General features: G+C 42.3%; 1 protein-coding gene across 11 annotated transcripts in view; it reads right to left on the bottom strand.

The window, feature by feature from the left end:
• Positions 1-24,189, bottom strand: part of Ppp6r3 (protein phosphatase 6 regulatory subunit 3) — a 112,469-nt gene that overhangs the window by 65,904 nt on the left and 22,376 nt on the right. For 2 of the 11 annotated variants that reach the window (XM_032891301.1, XM_032891302.1), the window contains exon 2: positions 15,436-15,583. The gene's annotated coding sequence lies outside the window, so the exon portion shown is untranslated. Of the gene's footprint in view, positions 1-4,513; positions 4,539-13,238; positions 13,358-15,435; positions 15,584-24,189 lie in introns of those variants that run through there. The other 9 variants (XM_032891299.1, XM_032891304.1, XM_032891293.1 and 6 more) reach the window with 6 other exon arrangements.

Below are 24,189 nucleotides of genomic sequence, written 5' to 3'. Positions count from 1 at the left end.
AACACTAGCAGGATTTTTCTCTTTCTTAGAAAAAAATTTTTAAAGAATTTATTTATTGGCTTTCTTTTTAGACTTTTTAAAAACTTTATTCCCTTTTATTTATATGTGCATGACCTGCACGGAATGGTCCTGGAAGCCAGAAGAGGCTGGTAGATTCTCTAGGACTGGAGTTAACAGATATTTGTAAGCCACAAGTGGGGCTGGGAATCGAAATTAGATGCTATCACTCCATCCCAGAAAATACTTTCAGTTGGCTAAAATGTTGAAAATGCTGAATACAAAAGTTTGGAATGATTTTAACCTGTAAAAGCATTTCATCCAAGTCAGCCTGGCACATACCCAAAACTCTTAAAATTTTCAAGAGTGAGACAGGATGATCACAAGTTCTTGGCCAGCTTGAGCCACACAGCAAGAATCTGTCATCCCCCACCCTCCCCCGTCAATAAAAGTAAGAGGAAAAGAAGTAATTCATTCATACTTTAAGAATTTTTATGCTGGCTAGACACAGTGGCCTGCATCTTTAATCCCATCATTCTAGAGAAAGATTTGAGAGGATCTCTGTGTATTTGAGGACAGCCTGGTCTACATAGTCATCACCAGGATTCTATACAGACGCCCTGTCTCAAAAAACAAAACAAACAAAAAGAATGCTGAAGGAGGATATCATGGCTCAGCAGGAAAAGGAGCTTGCTGACAAGCCTGAACACTAGAATTCAATCCCCAAACTCCAGGGTGGAAAGAGCTAGATTTTCCAAGTTGTCTTCTGACCTCTACAAGCATGTTGCCCATTAATTTAAAAAAATTTTTTTAAGCAAAAATATTTCATACCTCAAATTCTACCACTTGGAGGGCTAAAGCAAGAAAATTACTGCATGTTCAAGTCTAGTCTGGTCTAAAAGAGAAAAACTGGAGGGGGGGGAGGAGGAGAAAGAAGGCAGGGCAGGCAGGGAGACTGAGAAACAGACAGAGACAGATAAAGATCAAGAATGACAGCAACTTAGGTTTGGGGATTTAGCTCAGTGGTAGAGGGCTTGCCTAGCAAGCGCAAGGTCCTGGGTTGGTCCCCAGCTCTGAAAAAAAAAAAAAAAGGGGGGGGAATGACGGCAACTCTTTTTTTTTGAAGGATGAAGAATAGATTCTTCAGAGAATTGCCATCTTCAACAACAAATGAGAATGAAGAGGCATAGCCAGAGCTTCCCTTATAACAGAGGAATGCCACTGTAAAGCTGCAGGTGACTTCCCTTATAACAGAGGAATACCACTGTAAAGCTGCAGGTGACTTCACTAATAGCTAAAAGTCCGAGGTCATGAGTACCAGAAAAGAACTAAACTTTACAACTTCAAGAATTAAGACAAACTTACTATCCTAAGTCACTAAGAGAAACAGCTGACAGTCAACCTCCAACAACACTATAGTCTTTCCTCAACTTGGTCTCCATGCCTACAACCATGAAATGCTTGTTCTTCAAGTCACAGAGCCAAAAAGGCATTCGTTTGTTACGTATGGAATGTGGAAGAGGTCTCACAGGCCACTTCTAACCAGAAGGTAATAACAAGATGCAGCCACCAGCACCAGGTCTCCGCAGCAACAGAACCAACCAGTCCAGGTATGTTAGCCTCTGAAGGGGTCAGAGACTTCCTTGAGAGTTGAGGCACAAGGCTACCATGTGCTCAAACAAAAGCTCTCCATCAGCTACAGCTTAGCCACCCACCCAGTCAAGTGCATCCTGATAGGACTACCACCAGAAAAGCTCACCAATATCTACATGTTTTTACAAGCAAAAGGAAAGGTCCTACCTATGTAAAGCGGACCTACCTTTATACCTGTATGTTTTGCTAAATCACCCATACTTGATGTTCTCAAAATCACTTTCTTAAAGTAGAAAATTTAGGAAAGGGTGATGGCACTTAGTGATCCTAGCACTAAGGAGGCAGAGATGAGTGGATCTCAGTTTGAGACCAACTTGGTCTACAGAGTGAATTCTCATCACAGTCAGGGCTACACAGAGGAGCCCTGTCTGAAAAAAAACACAAACAAGTAATAAAATAAATATAGAGGAATTACAGAGGCAAACTTTACTCACGCTCCTAGTCAAAGTGACTGACTGACCCAAAAATGAGAGCTGAAAAGCAGACTGTGCACAGTGGGTTGTTCCGAGGAGCGTCCCCTTCACACGGCAGGTGCTCAGCCTGACTCTCCAACAAGCAACCTCATTAAGAAAAGTTCAAGAAACCTTAGGGAACAGTTTCATAAAGCAATACTGCCAAGTGTCAACTATCACCAAAGTCAGTTTATAACACCTTTACATGCTCTCAAGGACACTGGCAAATCTGCTCACAATCTTGAGCTGCAAGAAGACTAAGAGCCAAGGAAGGACAAACAGCAGCTGCTCAGTTCACATGACCCAAATTCACACACCTCACTTGAGAAGGACACCTGAGGGGTGGGGAAGAAAACAACACAGCTCCACCGGAGGAAACAAGGCAGAGGCCCCCAGAGAAGCACAGCCTTTCCCTATGCACACATTATGACAACAAGCTAGAGAAATGCAGCTCCCAACACAGATGCAACAAGCACACAAGCAAATGACCTTCCCTGGCTCTAACAGGGTGCAGGAATGGACCTCCAGAAGCTCTCTAGCAGGCAGCAGAAGGTATTTAAGCAGCTGCCTGATTTAAATACAATGCTAAACTAGTTCTGACTGGGAAGTCATTGCAAAAATGGCAACAAGTAACAGAAAAGCAGTCCAGAAAAAGCCAATACAGGGAAACCTTAAGAAATATATATACTGCTTTGGTTTTCAGATTTGGGGAAAATGGTCAAAACAAAAAGAAAACCCATGTCATTTTATCCTAATCAGCCAATAAGCACAAACAGTACCAGAAGATAATATGAAAGGGGAAAGGGGAGACGATAGACAGCTCAGCCATTAAGAGCATTGGCTACTCATCCAGAGGATCTGGGTTCATTTCCCAGCACCTACACAGGAGCTCACAAACTATCTGTGACTACAGTTCTAGGGCATCAGACACCCTCACACAGGCATACATGAAAGCAAAACACCAATTTACATGAAAATAAATTAATTTTTAAAAAGGAGGGGGGAACAATGGGAGTTTTCTTTTTTATATTCCTAAAGAGAAAGGGGAGAGACTATTCTTGTTTAGGGGTACAAAGTCACACCATCAGTATTATCTTAAATCTTCTACTAAAGTAGCTATAGTTCATTTATTTGTAAATCCTTTAAAAACCACAAACTTTTTTAAAGTGCTTTTTTACAGCTTCACTACTCCAGTGTTATAGGACAAAAGATTCAAGATCCTCCTGGGCTGCTTATCAAAGGAAGAACTCAAGAGCACAGAGGCTACATACAGATGGCTGCAAATGAAGTTACCGATCTTACATTATGAATCAAGTAGATTTACCCACACCAAGTAAAACCGCCCAAACCATAGTCTTAGTCGGGAAATGCAGCAAATATAGGATTTAGAAAAAGAGTGATTAAAACAAAAGAAGAAAAGAAAAAGACTGATTAGTTACAATAAAGTAAGAACCGGGTGGGTTAGCAAACACACCCAACCCAATCCAACCCACCACCTGCCAATTAAGAATGGTTTTGACATTTTTTAATAGAGTTAGATTTGAGGGAAGGGGAAGTGGAACAAGGAATGTGATAGAGATCATTTGTATCTGGTCATTCACAGAAAGTCCAGTGTCTTCCGACCTATAAGAAGTTCCTCCTGACATCTGTATTCTAATATCTCCTGAACCCATCCAGGTATCTATCTACCCCAGGGCCCCAATCTGCCCTGCAGCTAGCTTGCTCGTCCCTCCTGGCTCCCAGGCATAGGATGGTATCCTGCTGCATACACAGGTAGGTATTGGGTAGATGAGAAACTCAACTACGCTGTGTCATTAGTCAGAAAACCTACACACATCCCTTCCCCCTTTACATTTAGCTTTGTTAATGGCCAGAATGGCCCTAAAAGCTTATATAAGTAAAAACAAAAGAGGTCTTGAGGCTCAAATTGACACAAACTACCTGGAGACCTAATCCTTGCCCAGGCTATTACAATCCACTCGAAACAATATGCCCAGTGTCCAGCAGGGTTATAATGGCCTTCCTACTGGCCCAGCCTTCTAATCCCCTAACCCAAAACTGTTTTGAATTACTTATCTAAAATACAAACTATTTTAAACATAAAATTTAACACAGAGAAAGGAGAATTTTTTTTAGCATTTATTGTAAAATGACTGATTCCTTCATCAGCACACATCAGAACATGGAAGTATGTACTTCCACAGTGAATGTTCTTCATATGCTCATGTCACTATCTCAACACCAAAGCACAGGCATGGTAAACATCACCTATTCTACAGCAAGCTCAGTGGACACAACCAGCACTGGTAAAGTGGTTGTCCCTGGGTTGGTACCCTTTGAAGAAAAATGAAACTAGATACAAAATAACAGTTACCCTCCCTCAGGTAAAACGCAGTTTTGGTGGTAAATACCTTTAGTGGGCAGAGCTTTGAGTTTGAGGCCAGGCTGATCTGTAGAGCAAATTTCCAGCTGATCAGGGACCCTGCCTCAAAAAACAAAAACAAAAACAAAAACCAGGGATGGTAGCCTGAAACTATAATCACAACACTTAGAAAGCCAAGGCCAAAAGAGTCTAAGCTTTAGAGGCTAGCCTGAGCTACATAGCAAGGGATCTTGTCTTAAAGACCAACAACACAATCTAAAATTTGCAATGAAACTAGAGTTAGAATTAACAATAAAAACAAACCAAAAAATATTGGGGATGGGGGAGAAAACAGAATTGAGACAGGATCTCATACAGTCACTTATGTAGCTAACTGATCCTCAAGCCTCTTCCTGAAAAGTGCTAGGGTTACAGGTATGCACCATCATGGACCTAACAAAGTGTTTACAGGACACAGGAACATATTTAAAATCCGCAGTTTAGCTGAGTGACACTTACTTATGGATAAGAAGGAATTCAATCTCACTTAGCAAGGTGAGGTGCTTGGTGAGGTGCTTGGTGAGAGACCAAAGTACCTTCTTTTACCAAAATCCTAGGCTTCTTTTACAAATTGAACCAAGAAGTTTGAAAGTGTTTTTTCCCCCGTGAAAGGACTAGATATTTTAAGCAAGCAAGTTACCAGGGAGTCACCCGACCCCACAGATAATCTCCTCTGCTGGTCTTTGTCCCATAGTGAAAACAGCTATCTATCCACACAAAAGAGCCAACGAACCTATCTCCTGAATAAGCCTAGTCATCTCAGATCAAGGCTTTAATTACAGATCCATTAAGATTGTTACACTAGTTTCATACTACATAGGTTGGCTCTGGAAGGCAATCTAGGACACGAGCCCTTCACTTCACAGTGTGTCAGCATTGACATTCTGGGAAACATAGGACCTCATCTACAGGAGATTCGAGGAGAACACCAGCCTTTCTGTAGACTCTGCAAGGTCTTGCTCACACAACATCAACACATCTAAGGAATTTAAGTATGGCTGACTGAGAATCACTTGCTTCCATCAAGTAACAGTATCCTATCCTTTGTGTGGTATGCACTAGTTTTATGTCAACTTGACACACAAAGTAGAGTTATCTGAAAGTAAGGAAACCTCCCTAAGATCTGGCTGTAAGGCATTATCTGAATTAGCTGTTAATGGGTGGCTCCATCCCTGGGCTGAAGTCCTGGGTTCTATGAGAAAGCAGGCCAGTAAGCAGCACCCTCCATAGCCAACAGCTCCTGTCCTGTGTTGAGTCCTGTCCTGACTTCCTTTGATGATCAACAGCAATATGGAAGTGTAAGCTAAATAAAAGATTTTCTCCCCAAATTGCTTTTTGGTCATGGTGTTTCATCACAGCACTAGTAATCCTAAGACACCCTTGGAACCTCTTCAGTGCCAGTATCCACAGAGACCTGCATTCTACTGCCAGCTACAGGGCTGCTGGATATTGCAGTCCTGAGACCTCATCTCAATACTTTAACCTCAGCAGCTCATCACATTAACTGATTATGGAAATTGGAATGTACTGCAAAAAGAAGCCACTGTTCTATCAATATGCCAACAATGCCACTTGGGAGCTTAGAGAACTGCTCCCAAACCTTTATGGACAAGGAGTCACCTAGAAGTTTTATAAAATGCAGTCTGATTTCTAATTCAGGAAAGAGCAACTCCAGCCTGGGACTCTGCATCATCTACCTGATGCCATAAATGGAGGACATTGCTCATCAACTGTTAAGCAAAGGGACAACTAAGGATTTAGCCTGTATTCTCAAAAACTGAGTAAACATTTTGAATACATAACCATGAAAAGCGTACTAATGCAAGGGACTGTGTTTACATATGAACCACACAACATATGACTGTCCAAAGAGGACAAAGGATCAATGACACCAAATGCTAAATTTAAAACACGCATTATCAAAAGCTCCTAGTTTCTCTGAACAGAAAAACAGATGAATGCAATGTGAATGAACTGTGGACTACAGAAATAACAAGAACCACATCATCCTTCTGAAGAGCTCTGCTTCAGCTGAGCACTCCTCTCTACAGAAGAAGTGCAATTCTGCCTAGTTCCCAGTCCATACCCTGCCCTATGTGACAGCTACACCCAAGACTGTCTGGACACAAAACAAAAATGCTATCTCCAAAATCAACTCAAGACGGTGACGATTTCAAGAAGCCAACAGTAAATAAAGCATTAAAGGAAGCCCTGAGCACAGGTTTCTGTGAGACTGCACAGTTACATGCCAGCCCAACCAAATCTGTCTACATAGTTTCAGAATCAGCCAGCCCCACTGTAGTCCTTGCGGTTCCAAGTCCAGGGGGAACATCAGAGCAAACCACCAGGCTTGTAGTGACTACTGCTAGGACAACTTCCACTGTAGTGGTTGCAGTCACCTGGAGCACAACAAACAAACAATACAGAAATAGGAGCAGCTGCTTCTGCCCAAGTAACACATAAGAAAAGTCTCAGAAAACAAAATATCCAAAACTTTTAACATTGCTTTAAAAAGTGTTGTGAAGGGAATATTTCTAAACTCCAACTGTACATACTTACTAAGAAGACAGTTCAGTAAATAAAGTTTGCTTGTTATACAAGCATGAAGATCTGAGTTGAATCCACAAAACCCTGAAGTTTGCTCTCTCACCATCTATTGCAATACTAAGCATGGGGACCCCCAAGACCTGGCTGTCCCAGAGATGAGAGAATCTGAACCTTCACTTTGGTCCCAAGTTATTTCTGATAGATATAGATGCCAACAACCAATACCTGGGCAGAAGAGACATAGGTGGGGTTGAGGTTTCACAGGCCTGGGAGTTGGAGGGGACCATGGGGAAGGAAAAGGTGCAAGAAGAGGAGAAGGAAGAAGAAGAAGCTTCCATGAGTTAGAAGTCAAGAGAACATGGCCTTGAGGGCTGTCCAATTAGAGTTAAGAGTAACCCAGATGAAACATAGTAATAGCTCAGGGTATCTATAAAAAAAGATTCTAACAACATAGAGCATAGTATCTGCCCAACTCTTATATTGTTTAAGGCAGATTGTAAATATAAAGTCTGTGTGCATCTTTCATCCGGGAACTGAAATAACAAAGGCAGGGTAGAAACCTCGGTCAGAGATTAAACACTTTTTATAACAGAACCCAAGTAAAAGAGTCCAGTCAGTGGTACATGTTTATAATCCCAGCACAGGAAAGGTGAATGGGGCTTGACAGCCAGCCTACCTAGTCTAATCACCAAGTACCAGATCAGCAAGAGATCTTGTCTGAAAACAAGGTGGTTCCTAGGAAATAACACCCCAAATTGTTCTTACACAGTCACACATATGCTCACACAAAAATGAAAGTGAGAAGCCTGTGGAAATCTGATGTATATTTTACACCTCCATAGCACATGCAAATTGGACTTCTCAATTTGAAGTTCTCAAGAGCCACATATCACCTACCACACCGTACTATGCAACAATGAGACCCTGACTCAAGATTGTTGCAGTCCCTAACCAAAGATCCTCATGTGGTACGGAAATAGTTCCTCCAATTGTTCCACAGCCAAAGTTAGTCATTAACAATTTTTCCACATAAAGACCAAAGAGACAAGGCACAGAAAGATATGTCTGTAGTCCTGGCCCTTGGGAGGTAGAGGCACAGAGAGGATCAGAATGTCAGCTACAAGACATTAGTTGAGCCATCTCTCCATCTCCAATATAATGTACTCATCCTTTTTGGAAGGAGGTGGTGAGGAGACAAGAGAAGAACCTGGAGGGGCTGGGGATTTAGCTCAGTGGTAGAGCGCTTGCCTAGCAAGCTCAAGGCCCTGGGTTCGGTCCCCAGCTCCAGGGGGGAAAAAAAAAAAAAAAAAGAAAGGGAGTGAGAAGAACCTGGAGACATAGACATAGGCCAAGCTGACTTTACACTCCATATTGTCCTGCTTTCATCTCTGGGAGTACCCAGACTCCAGGGAAGTCGCCAAAAAAGACATTTCCTTGGAGAAGGCAGAACAAATTCACCGTCTGTTTCTTTTATTGGCTCCTACACAGTTTCTTCAAAGGTACCAAAAGTAACCAGCTTTGTCATATCCAGGTATCCCAGAACATTGCTAATATCCCTACTTTCCTTTAAGAAAGGAAATAAAGGAATTAAATCCATGTAACTTTGTTGTTGGTGTTGAGACAGGATTTCTCTGCTGGCTGTACAGGAACTCAATTTGTAGACCAGGCTGGCCTTGAACTCAGAGATCCACCTACCTTCCTAAGGCTGGGATGAACACACCCGGTGCCATATAACTTTAAATGCTAATTTACACTGCATCAATACTGCAGGAGTAAGATAAATGGTACCAACTGCTTGACGAATACAAGACACAGAAAGCCTTAACAGACAAAGGAAGTAAAACTTCTAAGCTTCCACACAGCAAAGATGCTCTGTGGAAGACAGTCTGCCACAGGAATCCATTATAAAAATAACCCTCAATAAGGAGTGGAGCCATGCATATAAGTAAGTGATACAGGCTTACAACCCCACACTCAAGAGGTAGTGGGTATACAGTAGAGGGAAAGAAAGTGCTCCGGATCTATTTGCAAAGATAGAAAGGAGACCCATTAGGCTTCAGGAACCCTGCAGCAGGGAAACAGGCCTCGAGGGCCAGAAGGCAGAAAGAGAAAGGGCAAGGCCAGGCCAGGTCTTGAAGAGCTCAGCATGAATACACAGCACAGCTCAGGTTTGCTGCAGAAAGAGAGATCTAAGATCCAAGAATTTAGTGAGAAAAATAGACGTCACATCATTGACAATAGGGACCACACACATTACTTTTCTGACTTTCAGAAACATTAGTGAATGGGAGTAGATAATGACTTCCCAGACACACTGAAGCTAAGTTAGTACTCACTCTACAGAGGATGTGTTACTATAGAGAGGGGAAAGAACAAAGCCTGATCCAAAAGGGCTCAGGCCAGAGAAGATTCTGCAATGGTTCAACTCAAACAAACCAAGCTTTCTCCTAATTACCATGCCTCCCTCACTACCAACAAACTTCTACCTTGTTAAAGCCTAATCTCACCTTTTCACTCCTGCCTGCACTTTAGTACTGGATGACAAACTTACTGCTTGCCTATGGAATGCCTAGGAAACACAATGTTCAAAGAGCAAATCCTCTACACAATGCCATCCATGCGTACTGGTGCAATGCAAAGAACAATGTAGCAGGAAGTATCAATACACAGCTCATTTTTATGCTTAAAAAAAAAGAAACAAAAAACAAAAACAAACAAACAAACAAACAAAAAAACAAAGCCCAGAAGATGGAGAGGTAACTAAGCAGAACTGGCTCTTCCAGAGGACTTGGGTTCAAGTCTCAGTTCCACATAGTGGCTCACAACTATCTGTAACTCCAAAGGATGTGATGTCCTTGTTTTGGCCTATGCAGTCATCGGATATACACGGGGTGCATAAACATACTTGTTGGTAAAACACCCATACATATAAAATAAAATAATGGGAGCGGGGGGAGCTTCAGCAGTTAAGAGCATTTGTTGCTCTTCTAGGGAACCTAGGTTCAATTCCCAGCACCTACATGATGGTTCACAACCATTCTTAACTCAAATTTCAGGGAATCCAGTGTTGCCTTCTGACCTCCTCAGTCATCTGCCACATGCATATATCCCAGCAAGACAATCACACACAAATTTTACATGTGTGTGTGTGTGTGTGTGTGTGTGTGTGTGTGTGTGTGTGTGTGTGTGTGTATAAATAATAACTGGCGAAGCCTGGCATGTCAGCACACACTGCTACTTTGAAGACTGAAGCAGGAGAATTACTTAAGTCCAGTAGGATGGAGCCAGCCTGGAAAACATTAAGAGACTCCATCTCTTTAAAAACGAACAAAACAAAACAAACAAACAAAAAACAAAGGAGAGGGGTAAAGGGAATTTAGGGAGTAGGAAAAAAAGGACTACAACCAAGAAAAATCCAGACTTACTTTTCAAATATTTCAAGTATGAGAGTATAAATACACATGTTCAACTAGAATGAACAGCCAGCTTCTCCTTCTAAGGAGAGCTGTCTAAGAAGAATATCCATTAGGCCAGTTTGTCATTTTGAGAACATCACAAACTCAGCTGAGATGGCGTGATGTCACTGGGTGCTATACTCCTATAGAACCACTGGCATGTACATGGTCTGATGCTGTTGGAAACCTCATTAAGCAGTCCACAACTAGTAATGGGAAGCTGTTTCTATTGAGTACAATTTCAAAAGCAACTGTTCCATGTATGAGAAGAATGAGCTACTCATAATAGGAATAGGAGGTTTCAGCTTTTGTTTAAACAAAGGAAAGGGGTAAAAGTAAGCAAGAGCAATGGCCGACTAGGAGCAAGGCTCTCCCAGAAACTTACGAGAGAGAAAAAAGGAACAAAGGTCTTCAAAAGTGGTATGGGTTACTTACTCTGAGGGATAGGAAAGCTGCACATGCCACAATAGGGGGACACAGGAGGAGAGGAAGAAAGGAAGAGCTTTCCATCAAACACCCAAGGGACTCCAAACCTCTGACCTGCCCACCCGCCAGGCAGCACTGGTGGCATTAACAGACAAGCCAAACAGGAGAAAAGAAGTGCCTGCACCCAGAAAAGAGACACAGCAGTAAAGCACAAAAGCCAGGCTGGAGGATCAGAGAGGTAAAGGCACTTGCTGCCAAGCTGGCAGTCCTTGATGCCTGGAACTCACATGGTGGGCAGGCAGAACTGACTTGCACAAATTGGCTTCTGATCCCCACAAATGTACACCACAGAATAAGTGAATAAAAATGTAACTTAAAAAATGTAATGTAGGGCTGGGGAGGTGGCTCAGTGGTTAAGAGCACTGACTGCTCTTCCAGAGGTCCTGAGTTCAATTCCCAGCAACCACATGGTGGCTCACAACCATCTGTAATGGGATCCAATGCCCTCTTCTGGTGTGTCTGAGGACAGTAACAATGTATACATACAATAAATAAATCTTTTTTAAAAATGTAATGTAAAAGGTGAAAGAAAAACTGGCTAAATTGTACTTGGTTGTAAGCTCAACTCGGTTATACTATAGCATAGCTAACACATAATCTTAAAATGTGGTAATAAGTAAAACATGTTCTATTCCATGGGAGACAGATACCATCTCATTGTTGCCTACCCTCGACAGACGACATCTTACTGAACCATATCACATTATGTCACCAAATACAGTATCTTACTCTGAGGGAAACTGAAGACTGCCAACCACAGTGGCATTCAAAATGGCCACTTTAAGGACTTTAAGGAGAAAACGAGTAGGCTTGGAAACACTAAAACTCTTTTCTATTATCATGTATAAAAGAAAACCTATCCTGTGGAGCAAGAATAAGAAAGAACCAGAGAGGAAAGTAAAGATTATAGTGAGCAGAAACTAGAGCCTGTTAAGGAGAGGCTGCAGACACACAAAGAGCCTCTGCTAGGGCAGCTTTCTTCTGGAAGACGGCCACACGAAATGTTTGTCACTCTGCCTATCAAAACTGTTTTGATGTAAAGGTACAAATTATAGCTATATATTCCTGTCATGGAACCCCTGAAAGGAAATAGGAAAGTTCTACAGGCTTAGTGACCATGACCCTGCATAACCTTTCTTTTCTACAGTTAACTTTAATGAAATACAGGGACATAAAAAATAGGAAAGACAGTCAACAAATGAATAAAAAGACAAAAACAATGAAATATCTGGGAAGTCTAATATCCAAATAAAACCAAACAGCTTTCTTTGGGGAGTCAGGGGGGGGGGGATTCTAGAGAATAGGAACGGAACCTAAGATCTCTAGCAGGCTAGGAAGGCACTACCATGGAGTAGTCCAAGTCCTACTACTTAAAATATGTGTGCATGTGTGCGTGCGTGTCTGCTTATCTGTATATATATCACATGCCTAAAGTTCTACGGAAGCCACAAAAGTGTGCTGGATTCCCTTAAGTATTAGAGTGAAAGGTAGCACAGAGCAGCGAACCTATGTTATCTGCAAATGCAACAAGGGTTCGTCAATGCGAGCTATCTCTCTAGCCCACAGTCCTACATTTTTAAATTCACCGTGTAGCCAAGGTTGGACTCAAAATTGAAACCCACAGTCCTTGGCTGAGAAAGGTGCCCGGTCACACCCAGTTTAGAATATTCTATAACCTACCACCTTGATGGTGAACCCAAAAAAAGTAAAATGGTATTTCCCAAAATTAATCTAACAGAGCTGTCTTTAGGACTTGCACAAGCCAACCTAAATACTTTGAAATAAAATGTCTTGGATAGTCATGAAATTTGTGGTTGCAAAGACAGTCTTGAAATTTGTCCAGGGAAGAGAGACCCACAGAAATAAAACCACAAAATAAGAAGTAAAATGACACCAGCCTCCTCTAACAGCTGTAGAGGATACTTCAGAAAGAGTAGTTCTACAGACTCCCATACTTTCTCAAGTAGCCCCTCAAAGTGTGCTTCACAAAAGATGGCAAACACACAAGAAACAAGAAGCTAAGACACCTTGCAAGAGAGGAAAAGAAAGGAAGGTACATACAGTAGCTGTGGAAAAGCTCAAGAACAACATATCCAGAGGCACAGGACTCTAGACAGAAACGTATCTCCATTACTACAGCAGACAAGTTGCCGGATGTATCTGACTGTAACTGAAAACTCTGCAAATGTCAAAGCTTTAAGGAATAATTAACTGAAGTATACCTACACTTACTACTGACTCCAGGTAAAAGGTGTTCTTAACTGTTGGAAATGATGGAGGAGGTATGCATGTGACAGATCCAACCTCCTCTTCATAGCCAAGGTGGAGTGAAGTAGGAATACACATAGAGGCACATAGGTCACTGAAGTGAACAAAGCTGACTGAGCAGGCCCAAGTCTGTGCAGAAGGAAGAAGGCGACAAGAGGGTGTCAATGTGTTTGTCACAAACCCGATACTCTGAGGTTTTAGTCTAATAGTCTTCATGAAACAGACACAGGCAGAATACTTTTCTAATCAGCAGAGAAAAGACAACCTAAATAAAACAGAGTCCGCTGTGCCATGCTACAACTCAACATGGTAGTTACCTCTACAGCTTAAAAAAAATGATGCACGAGACCTAGAAGAGGTTTAGTTGAACAAATTTATCAAACTTAAAAAAAAGTAAGTGAATTAAAACTGCAGCCATTCTTCTAGTGTCCGTCAGCAGGTACTGGGCAATGTTTGAACTGGCACCACCACACACCAGGTGTCCACAGTGAGGCACATGCACTTCTTCGGGCACAGATCATTAGTTCCTGACTTGTTCTGCTACACTGCAGCTTAATGACTTACCAATGGTAAGCTTTTGTTTAGTTTTGGGTTTTGTTTGTTTTTGAGTCAGGGTTTTTCTGTGTAGCCCTGACTATCCATCCTACAACTTGCTCTGTAGACCAGGTTAGCCTCAAACTCACAGAGATCTGCCTGCCTCTGCCTCCTGAATGCTAGGATTTAAAGGTGTGTGCCGTCATACCCAGCTTGGCAGTAAGGTTTTATTTTGACTTTTTAGGCTTAGGGTCAAGAGGTTACTGAACAATAAACAGCTAAGGAAATTATGACAGCCGGAGGAAGTTTGCACACAGACAGTGACATTCAGACTCAGTTGGAGAAAATGGCAGAGAAGGAACACCACTATGGAAGCCAAGGGCCACCTCTTTCTTGAAGGGCTTGGCAGGTCACAGGCAAAGCAACATTCTGGATGCCTGGGATCAATCAGCTGGTGATCAGAATCAAAGTCATCATAGCTCCACAACTGTAGCGATGAATGGACAAATGTACTACAAAGAATCAAAAGGCACTGAGACAATGCCAATCAGAAGATACAAAAGGAAGCCACCAAGGAGGAGCTAGTTCTAGAGCCAGCAGGAATCCTGAAATGTACATGAACAGGCCAGTCTCACTGAGACATAATGCTGGGTGCCATCTATTCTATTATTTATTAATAAATCCCTGTGCAGGGTTTGCTACCTGCCTCAATGGTTTGTTCCTGAATGAAAGACACACATATAACCTTCATACTTAATATGCCCTATGAAGAACAACAGCCTACCCTCCATACTGCTATAATATACCTCCCACTGATATTTCTGAGTTATCACTTATTAACTTCTCTGGACCCATTCGTGATGCCCTCTGGGCTGCGCTTTCTTGGCATGGAGCCCAGGGAGCTCTCCTTGTTTCCCTACCACATGACAAACTTTGTGTCTGTCCTCTCTCCACACTCTCCTAAAGCATGGCCACTCTCCTCCTTTTTTTTCCTCCAGGTCCCAAGCCCAGGAAATCCTAAAATTGAGTTTCTGTCTGTCCTCCTCAGTTATTGGCTGCTGGTATCTTTATTTACCAATCAGAGGGGGGGGGGGGGTATTTCCTAGAAGCTATGTTCAGACCTCTAGTGCAAACAGTTTTTTGGGGAACATAATTAGAATTCGTAATACAGCAGCTACACACTGAGCCAAAGTTGAATAAATATGCAAAGTCAATCTCTGATCTTTAATCAAAAGTTCCAGTAAAGAATTATAGCAATTACAATTCAAAAACTGTGAAGCAGATGGCTAGAAGCTACTGGTACAAAATGAACACCCCACAGAGTCAGGCAGCCCGAGTCTAAGACCTTCTGCTCTTTGTCTGAACCACTCCAGCTTGCAAAGACTGGTTGCTCTTAGTGGCCAGCTCAATATCCACTAGAAACCAGAACCTACTGACTTCTGGAGACTCCTAGATAACCAAAGTCAGCTACATCGGTTGCTGTTTAACATCCTAAAAACACCATAGTACTACACTCTCTTCAATGCAGGCGGACTGCCCAGGTCTGCTTCAGAACACAAAACTGCTCTCCTATTTACAAGGATTACAGGAAGGAAACACCTAATGGTCATAACAGTCTTACCTTTCAAACCAAGATTAAAACTAAAAGAAATGTTTTCTTCTCTGTGGCTCCTTGCCCATTACAGGTTATCCTGGTGGCAGCTATCTTCCAAATTACATTAGCAGATTAGCAGGAGTGAGAGGGGATACCGTATGAAACAGAAGTGTTCCTGTAAAGACAAAAACAAAACAGAGAATCACATGTGTTGTGTTTTGGTTTGATGACAGCTGCCATTTAAAAAAAAAAAAAAACACTGGGTCAGAGTCTTGGTTCTCATAGAACAACACTTCAGAGAAGTAAAAAGCTCAAATTGAAGCTTTTCTATGTGAACATGAAAAACAGAATATCCTACACTACAGTTTTTATTCCACACTGGAAATAAACACAGTGCCAAGGCAGCACTGTCAGTGACTGTGGAGAACCATATCCTCGCTATCTCTGGAATGACCTAAGGCTGACTACAAAAGCACTGTCCTTTAAAGTATTACACAAAGGGCTGGAAAGATGGCTCAGCAGGTAAGAGCACTAGCTGGTGGTGGAGGAAGAGGTTTGATCCCCAATGCCACCATGATGACACACAGCCATCTATAACTCCAGTTCTATGGGGAGCTGACAACCTCTTCTGGCCTTTGCAGATGAACACACACACACACATACACACACACACACACACTCTCTCTCTCTCTCTCTCTCTCTCTCTCTCCCTCTCTCTCTCTCTCTCTCTCTCTCTCTTTTATGTATATGAGTATTTTAAAGGTTACATCCACTTGAAGCTATCATTCTCTGTTACGGTTCCAAAGAACCCTTCTGCCAGGTGTGGTAACACACCCTTTTAATCCCAGTACTCTGGAGGCAGAGGCAGAGGCAGAGGCAGAGGCAGAGGAGGCAGAGGCAGAGGAAGAGGCAGAGGAGGCAGAGGCAGAGGCAGAGGGCAGAGGGCAGAGGGCAGAGGGCAGGGAGAGGCAGAGGCAGAGGCAGAGGCAGGAGGCAGGAGGCAGGAGGCAGGAGGCAGGAGGCAGGAGGCAGGAGGCAGGAGGCAGGAGGCAGAGGCAGAGGCAGAGGCAGAGGCAGAGGCAGAGGCAGAGGCAGAGGCAGATCTCTATGAGTTCATGGCCAGCCTGGTCTATGTGGCATGTTCTAAGACAGCCAGGGCTAAAGAGAGACCTTGTCTCAAAACAAACAAAACAACAACAAAACTAAGACAGTCTCCAAATTGTGTACGTATGTGCACACATGTACACACATGTATACACACACTCACACACAAACTGGCATTAAATCTGTGTAGTTCCAGGTCCCTCAAGCTATTCTGTCATAAATTGTAATACCACCAATAACCACCTATTCTGGCTACTTGCAAGCAAAATACCAGGTCCACTCTCACAGACTCCCAGCATATCATTAACACAATGTCTGTATCCCTATTCAAATGCCAAAAGCAAACACTGTGTCTAAGGATGCTGGGGCATCGTCTACCCTTTAAAGATAGAGCCTTTGTTCAAGGGCTTATGGATTTCCACTTGAACTGTGTCTTTGCTTCATTTCCTATTGCTGTGATTAAAAACAAACAAAAAACCCTGAACAAAAGCAACTCAAAGGAGCTCACTTCTGCACACAGATCAAGGCTACAATCCAACATGGAGAGGAAGTCAAGAAGACAGAAACTTGAAGCAGCTAGTCTCATGGGATCCACAATCAAGAGACAAAGAGTAATGAATGCTGCTTGCCCATATTGGACAAGTCTTTCTTCCATCTCAAAATAATCCACACAGGTATGACCAGAGGCCTGTTTTCCAAGTGACTCTAGATTCTGTTAAGATGACAGTTAACATAGATCATCACAGACCGATTAAGACAAACTCCAGATGTGTTTAATACCCCCAAAAAATGTATTTAAAAATCTTAGGATAGTAAGAAATGAGATCCAGAAGAACAAAACAGTATGTCAGCACAGTACTAAGACTGCTGGGTAGAAGAGGGAGGGGCAATCAATGTGAAAATAGGTCTACAAACAGAACTAGAAACCTATTTTTTGGTTTTGTCAATGTCTACTCCCTAAAGGACAATCTACAAACAAGAAGACAGTAAAATCAGGAGTGCCAGAATGAAACAGAACACTGACCAAAGATACTATACTTGAGACCTAAATCTCACCCTCTTCCACATTAGCAGATGCCCATACACTTTAAAAAACAAAAACAAGGTGGGGGATTTAGCGCAGTGGTAGAGCGCTTGCCTAGCAAGCGCAAGGCCCTGGGTTCGGTCCCCAGCTCCGAAAAAAAAAGAAAAAAAGAAAAAACAAAAACAAAACAAACAAACAAACAAACAAAAAAAAAAAACCCAGCTCTTTGAACTGGGACAGTGCACCCCAGCTCCACTGACTATCAAAGGAGCGACAGGACCAATGGCAGGACAAGAAAGGTCACGCCCTACCCAGGACTCCTTCTGGCTCTTCCTTTCCTGGCCAGCAAGCAAGACCTTTACACTTCAGACTAAAAAGTGAAACTGTGTTGTGCGTGAGAGGAACTACCTTAGGGGGAAGACAAGCAGCAGCACTTGGAGATGACTTGAAACTTTACTGGAGGGCTCACTAACCAAATGAGCCAGACTGGTGATGTAATGCTATAATGCCAACCTTATAAGTCCTGCCTAACATGGCCCCTACCTATCAGCCACTCCCACTTGTTAGCCTTACAAGTTTCATGGTTTGGTGCCCAGGATTGGAGGGTAGGTTGTAGAGTAGATGGCGCTCAGTGGTTAAGAACTCAAGTTTGACTCCCAATATCCATAGCTTCCCAACTGTCTCTAACTCTAATTTCAGGGGAAGTGACAACTTTTTCTGGCCTCTGAGGGCACTTATACTTACATATTTAAGTAAAAACAAACAAACAAATGTTTAGTAATAGGAGTTCCATCTAAGCAGTTCAAGAAACTTCCAAATAACTGACTCAGTACTCTGTACATGTATGTGTTCAAGAATGCTGCTGAAGATGATACCCAGACCTCAAGTATTTCATGCACCTCCCGCCTCTCCTTAACGTCTTCAGAAACTGCTGAATTATTCTCCTTCACAACACTGAACACATCCCGGTAAGGAACTGCTGAGTCATAATTGTTCTACAGCACCTCAGAGGCAGTGACTATGCTTCAAATCAGGGTCACACACAACTAAAACCAAGTCTCCTTTATTTCCTATCATCAAACATATTTAAATTTTTTGGCTGTTAGCATTTTCATCTTTATTTCACTTTTGAATGCTAGATGTGCATTTTTGGGCTGTAATGCTAACTAGATGAGAACAACTTATCTGAATACTTTATTCAGTTAAGATGACAGTAACACTTCACTGTGAAGTGACATTTTCTTTGGTGACTCAGTAAATAATCTGCAAGAACACATCTTATAGATGATGCCCTTACAACATTCACTTTAGAGTCTCTGTACTTACTGGAAACTGACACTATGATATTTACAAGCAAGTTTTATTTGAGACAGTGTCTCATATAGTCCAGGCTGGCCTCTAACTCACTATGTAGCAGAGAATGACGTTGAACAGCTTCTGCATTTATTAGCCGCCTTTGCAACTTCAGTAAGGTATGCCCCAGTCTGCCCACTCACTCTCTCCTGAATCTATTATTAGTATGAACTCAGACTCTTATAGTACCATTATTTATCATGATCTTTACAACATCCCAGCTTTGGCTGTGCAAGCTGTCCTAGGAGCTTTTGTGTTTTCTGATCAATTTAATTCGTCTCACAGCATGTTCCTGGTTCATATAATTTCTTCTCTGCCACTTCTCCCAAGAAGTCCTATTTCTGGTCAGTGCAAGACATTCAGAAATGAAAAGCTAAGAAGTTCACGAATAATAGGTGGTATCACTCCCTCGGTTCTTGTACTGTGGAAGCATAAAAGAATGATAGTTCCCAGGGTTAACTCTCCATTTGTGCATCCCTGACTGCATATGAGCAAAGTCAAAGATTACCAGACCACTCCAGAAAGCCTAGCATGAACAGTAGCAGAGCAGCCAGATGGTGGTGGCCTAGACCTTTAATCTCAGCACTTGGAAGCAGAGGCAGATAGATTTCTGTGAGTTTGAGGTAAGCCTGATCCACAGGTAAATTCTAGAACAGCCAGGGCTGTTACACAGAGATGCTCTGTCTTGAAAACAAAAACAAAAAGAGCCTCCTGTGGGTACCACTTGCAGATCCTTGTACCTTAAGTTAGTGTAATAAAGCTGAGCCTACTTACTGTAATCATTAGACTGGGAGAGGGGGATAATGAATTCCAGCTGTAGGCTTAGTTTGGTTTTAACAGGCTATCAGGCCGAACTAGCTATTAGCACACCAAGTGTGTGGATCTCTCCATCTCCCAGAAGCAGAGACTACAGGTGTGCCAGTAGTGGGCTTGCATGTGCACTAACCCTAAAGGTTCATTTGCTTAGGTGCCCACTTGATGGGGAAATACTTCTAGTACCACGCCTGTGTGTATGTAGTTAACTCTGAGTAAAATGGATTAGCTTTTAAATTGTAAACAACTGTTAGCTAGATGGAGTTTCTGGTTGTGATATCTAAGTAGCGCCAACATTGCCAGGTTAGTTTCCCTGTTTGGCTGTCACATAGGAAAGTGCCCAGGGCAGAAACACTGGTCTATGGTCTCCAGGTACCAGTGCTGACTTGCAGAGTTCACTTCATTTTTCCTGCATGCAGCATGTATCATCAGTGCCTTCGGAATCCAGATAAGGGAATCAGGTCCCCTGGAACCTGTCATGTGGGTGCTATGAATTGAACCGAGGTCCTATAGAAGAGCAAGCAGTGCTCTTAACCACTGAGCCATCTCATCTCCCCAGCCCCCAAACTTTTAAACCTAATATTTCAATAAAGTCTTGTCCTCTTGAAGAAAAAAATAAAAACAAAAACAGCATCACAGCAAACAGAAAAATGCAAAAGAAAACAGAAAGACTGTACAACATACATTTAAAAACCTCAGAGCAGAAATTAAAAATTGAATAGAAAGGTTGTAAGATAAAGAGAGCAGTATTGGGTATTAAATAAATAATTGGAGCTAATTCAGTATTGAGTATTAAAGAAACAATAATCAAGAGATCCTAAAAGGAGACTTGTGCAAGCACTGTCAAAGTTCATGATCCAGCCACAAGAAGAGTAGCCTAGGACTTTTACAGAGAATCAAAAAGATAAGAAGCTTTGTCCACTAGGCCCTCCCTAGAGGTATCCCAACTCATTGACAGGAACCTCTTCTTGAGGCTCCAAGCCAAGTCAATACAACATGAGATTTGGCTCAAACTGCCTGCCTTATATGCTTCAGGAATGCCAGAGATCCCTCACTGTTTCTAGACTGGTGACTGGGTCTACATCCAGAGGCATCAGTACCTTCCTGGTACTGTTAACCACTCCTACAGTCCTTAAGGTGGCCAGTATTGCAGCCCTGGTGCATGTGTCCCATGTCACATGAAACCTGCAGATGCCCCACTCCCCAGGGACCCCTGCTGTTCCCATATGCTAATCTATCAAACCTGGACTGTGGTTTCCACTGGAAGTGAAGATGAGGTCGTCTCTCTGACTGCCTCCAAACCCCTCAACATCTCGTGGCACGACCTCACTTTTGACCTGTGCCAGCTGGTGGCAAGACTTGACTCATGGACATCCCCACCCATGACGGGAGTGCTGGCGGAAGCAAACTACCCATATGGGAGAAAGAGGGCTCTGGGCTTTGGGGAGAAGGGGGGAGGGATGTGCATTCCCTGCACAGAGCTATCACTTAAGTTCACCGATGTGGGGGTCCACATCAGCTTTACTGCACTGCCTGGGGATGCAAGACTACAGGAGACACCTACTGGAACCCCTCCTCGTCTTGGGACTTGATCATTACTCTACTGAGAGGCCCTACCAGGGGAACCGAGGTATTGAGGTATCTTCTGTGCAAATGCTATATATAACCCAATAATCAGATTTACTCAGAAAGGCAAAGAACCAACAAGATGGCTAAAGAGAAAAACTTGAGGATTCAGGTTGTACAAATTATGATATGATAGCCAAGATGAGAGAAGGGCTAGCCAAACAGAAGAGAGAGAACAGTCAGGGCTGGTTCAAAGCTTGGTTTAACTCGTCCCTTGGCTAACTACTCTCATATCTACCTTGTTAAGACCCCTAAGTGTTCTGCTATTGTTGACCTTTGGACCCTGCATATTGAACAAGTTTATAGCCTTCCTAAAAGAGAAAATAGGTATAGTACAGCTGATGGTCCTGCGCCAACAATATGAGACCCTGAGGACAGGACCTAAAAAAATGAGTTAGTCACCAGAGACCACCCCCCCCCCAAGCGTAGCTCCAAGATTGGAACTTGTACAAGAAAAGGGGGAAGGGGTTGGGGATTTAGCTCAGTGGTAGAGCGCTTGCCTAGCAAGCGCAAGGCCCTGGGTTTGGTCCCCAGCTCTGAAAAAAAGAAAAAGAAAAAAGAAAAAGGGGGAAATGAAGGACCCTAGTTCTTACTGAAGTGTAAGAGCTATTAAGAAGCTTGGTCTGGTAAAAAGTAGGTAGGTTATAGGGTTCCTGTGAAGTACCCTAGGGGCTTTTGCCAGCCTTACACCCACGCCTCAGGTCAAGATTAGGCCAAGTACCAGCTTCCCACCTTAGGTCAAGTTCCATTCTCCACCCACAGTTCTCAGGAGAAGCAGGGACATTCTTGAAAAACCGCAGAATGTACTGACTGATAGTCACCTGACCCTCTGGTCCCAGATAGAGTTCGAATGCATGTCATATGCTTGCTAGCCAATAGATTCAAAGGTCAATATGCTTAGCCAATTAGTTTAAACTGTAACCTTGCTGGTGTTACCTGTACCCCCAAAACGTATAAAAACTGCTTGTTATAGCCATTTGGGGTCCCCTTTTAGTCACTTGCCATGAGGGGATGATTGAAGGTGGACCCCGACTCGCCAGAAAAATAAACCTTTTGCATTTGCATTGAACTTAGTTCTCGTGTCTCACTTGGAGGGAGGGGGTGTCTCCCAGTAGTTAAGACTCACTTTGAGCCTTATAATTCCTTCTACAAAAAATTTCACCTTCATTGTTTGAGATTAAAGTCCCAGTACTCAGAAATTTGAGGCATGGCTATCATTAAGTTCAAGACCAGGCTGGACTACACAATAAAGACTATGTTTCAAAAACACACATTCCCCTTTCCACTCAATTAAAGCAGTATATTACGATTTTCTTTTTTTAAAAAAGGGCTCATATATTTTATGTTGCCCTCAACTTCTATAACGAAGTCTTGCTATCTTTGCAGTATGATTAAATGAGTTCAGTATCTTTATAGGAAGAAACACCGGAGAACTTGCTCTCTGAGGAAATGCAGAGTAAGAATATATCAACAGACAGTGTCTGTAGATCAGAAACTGTCCCTCATCTAAAATCTGCATTGTCCAAAACTCAGATTTTGACTTAGTCTCCAGAATTGTAAATAAATTTCTGTTCTTTAAATACTCAAGCTATGATATTTTGTTATAGCTACCTGTTCAAACAAAAAGCAAGAGATAAACTATCTCCAATTCAGAAACACGTGCCTAAAAATATCAATCAAGTGTACACAGAAAGGATCCATGGCTTTGTTGATCCATGGCTCAACAAAGAGTACTGCACTGTTCTTGCAGAAGACCTGGATTTGGTTCCTAGTACTTACATGGAGTTTAACTCTATTATTTCCCGTTCCAGGGATTCTATGCCCCATTCTAGCCACTACAGGCAGCTGCATGCATATAGTGCATATAAATTCATGCAGGGAAATACTCAAAATTTAAAAAAAAAAAAAAAAAAAAAAACAAGCATTGTTTTTTTTTTTTTTTTTTTAAAGAATACATTTAAAAAAAAAACTGGGCATGATGGTCCTCCTCTTTAATTCTAGCACTCAAGAGGCAGAGGCAGGTGGGTCTTGAGTTCAAGACCAGCCTGGTCTACAGAGTTCTGGGACAGCCAGCGGAACACAGAGAAATCCTGTCTTGTAAAAGCAAACAAAACGAGTACATAAGAGGGCTGGGATGCAACTCAGTAGTGAAGAACTTGTCTAGCATGAAAATAGCCCTACATTCCCTTCCCAAGATCCTACCTCCCAAGAGTACACAGAAAGGAGCAAAATAAATTTAAAAATAAATAAACAAATAAATAAAATCTCAGGTTTGCTTGCTTTCTCACAAAAACTGCAGACTGCTCCTCCAGAGGAGGAGCAGCAACAGATTACACAGACTCTGGGATATAATCACCCATGCATGAAAGACAAAAAAACTTTCCAGGGTAGGATAGAGGAGGAACAGCAAGATCCCAGGCACAAGCAAGGGCAAGAGGTCTGACTTCAGGATGAGAAGTTCCTCAGAAAAACAGACAGAGTACTTGAACACACAACAGAATCTAATGCCAAATCACAGACAACTGCATTAAAAAGGCCCATTTTCACTAAATATGCAAAGTCATTTAAGAAGGCAAAGTATGTAATATACCACTGTTATAAATAGCATGACAGTCATAGATTGTCCTTTTTAGGTCTTTACAACTGTGATAAACACCGTGACTAACTTGGGGAGGAACAGGTTTATTTTACCTTACATTTCATCATGAACCTGAAGGCTAGAACTGAGGCAAAGGCCATAGAAGAATGCTGCTTACTAGTTTGCTCCCCATGACTTGTTCAGCCTGGTTTTTTTTTTTTATTTATTTTTTATTTATTTACACACACACACACACACACACACACACACACACACACACACA

Source organism: Rattus rattus, chromosome 2 (genome assembly GCF_011064425.1).
Source record: "Rattus rattus isolate New Zealand chromosome 2, Rrattus_CSIRO_v1, whole genome shotgun sequence".
In the NCBI taxonomy this organism is placed as follows: Eukaryota; Metazoa; Chordata; class Mammalia; order Rodentia; family Muridae; genus Rattus; species Rattus rattus.
The sequence above is the reverse complement of the archived record's forward strand: the minus strand, read 5'-3'. Positions and strand labels throughout refer to the sequence as shown.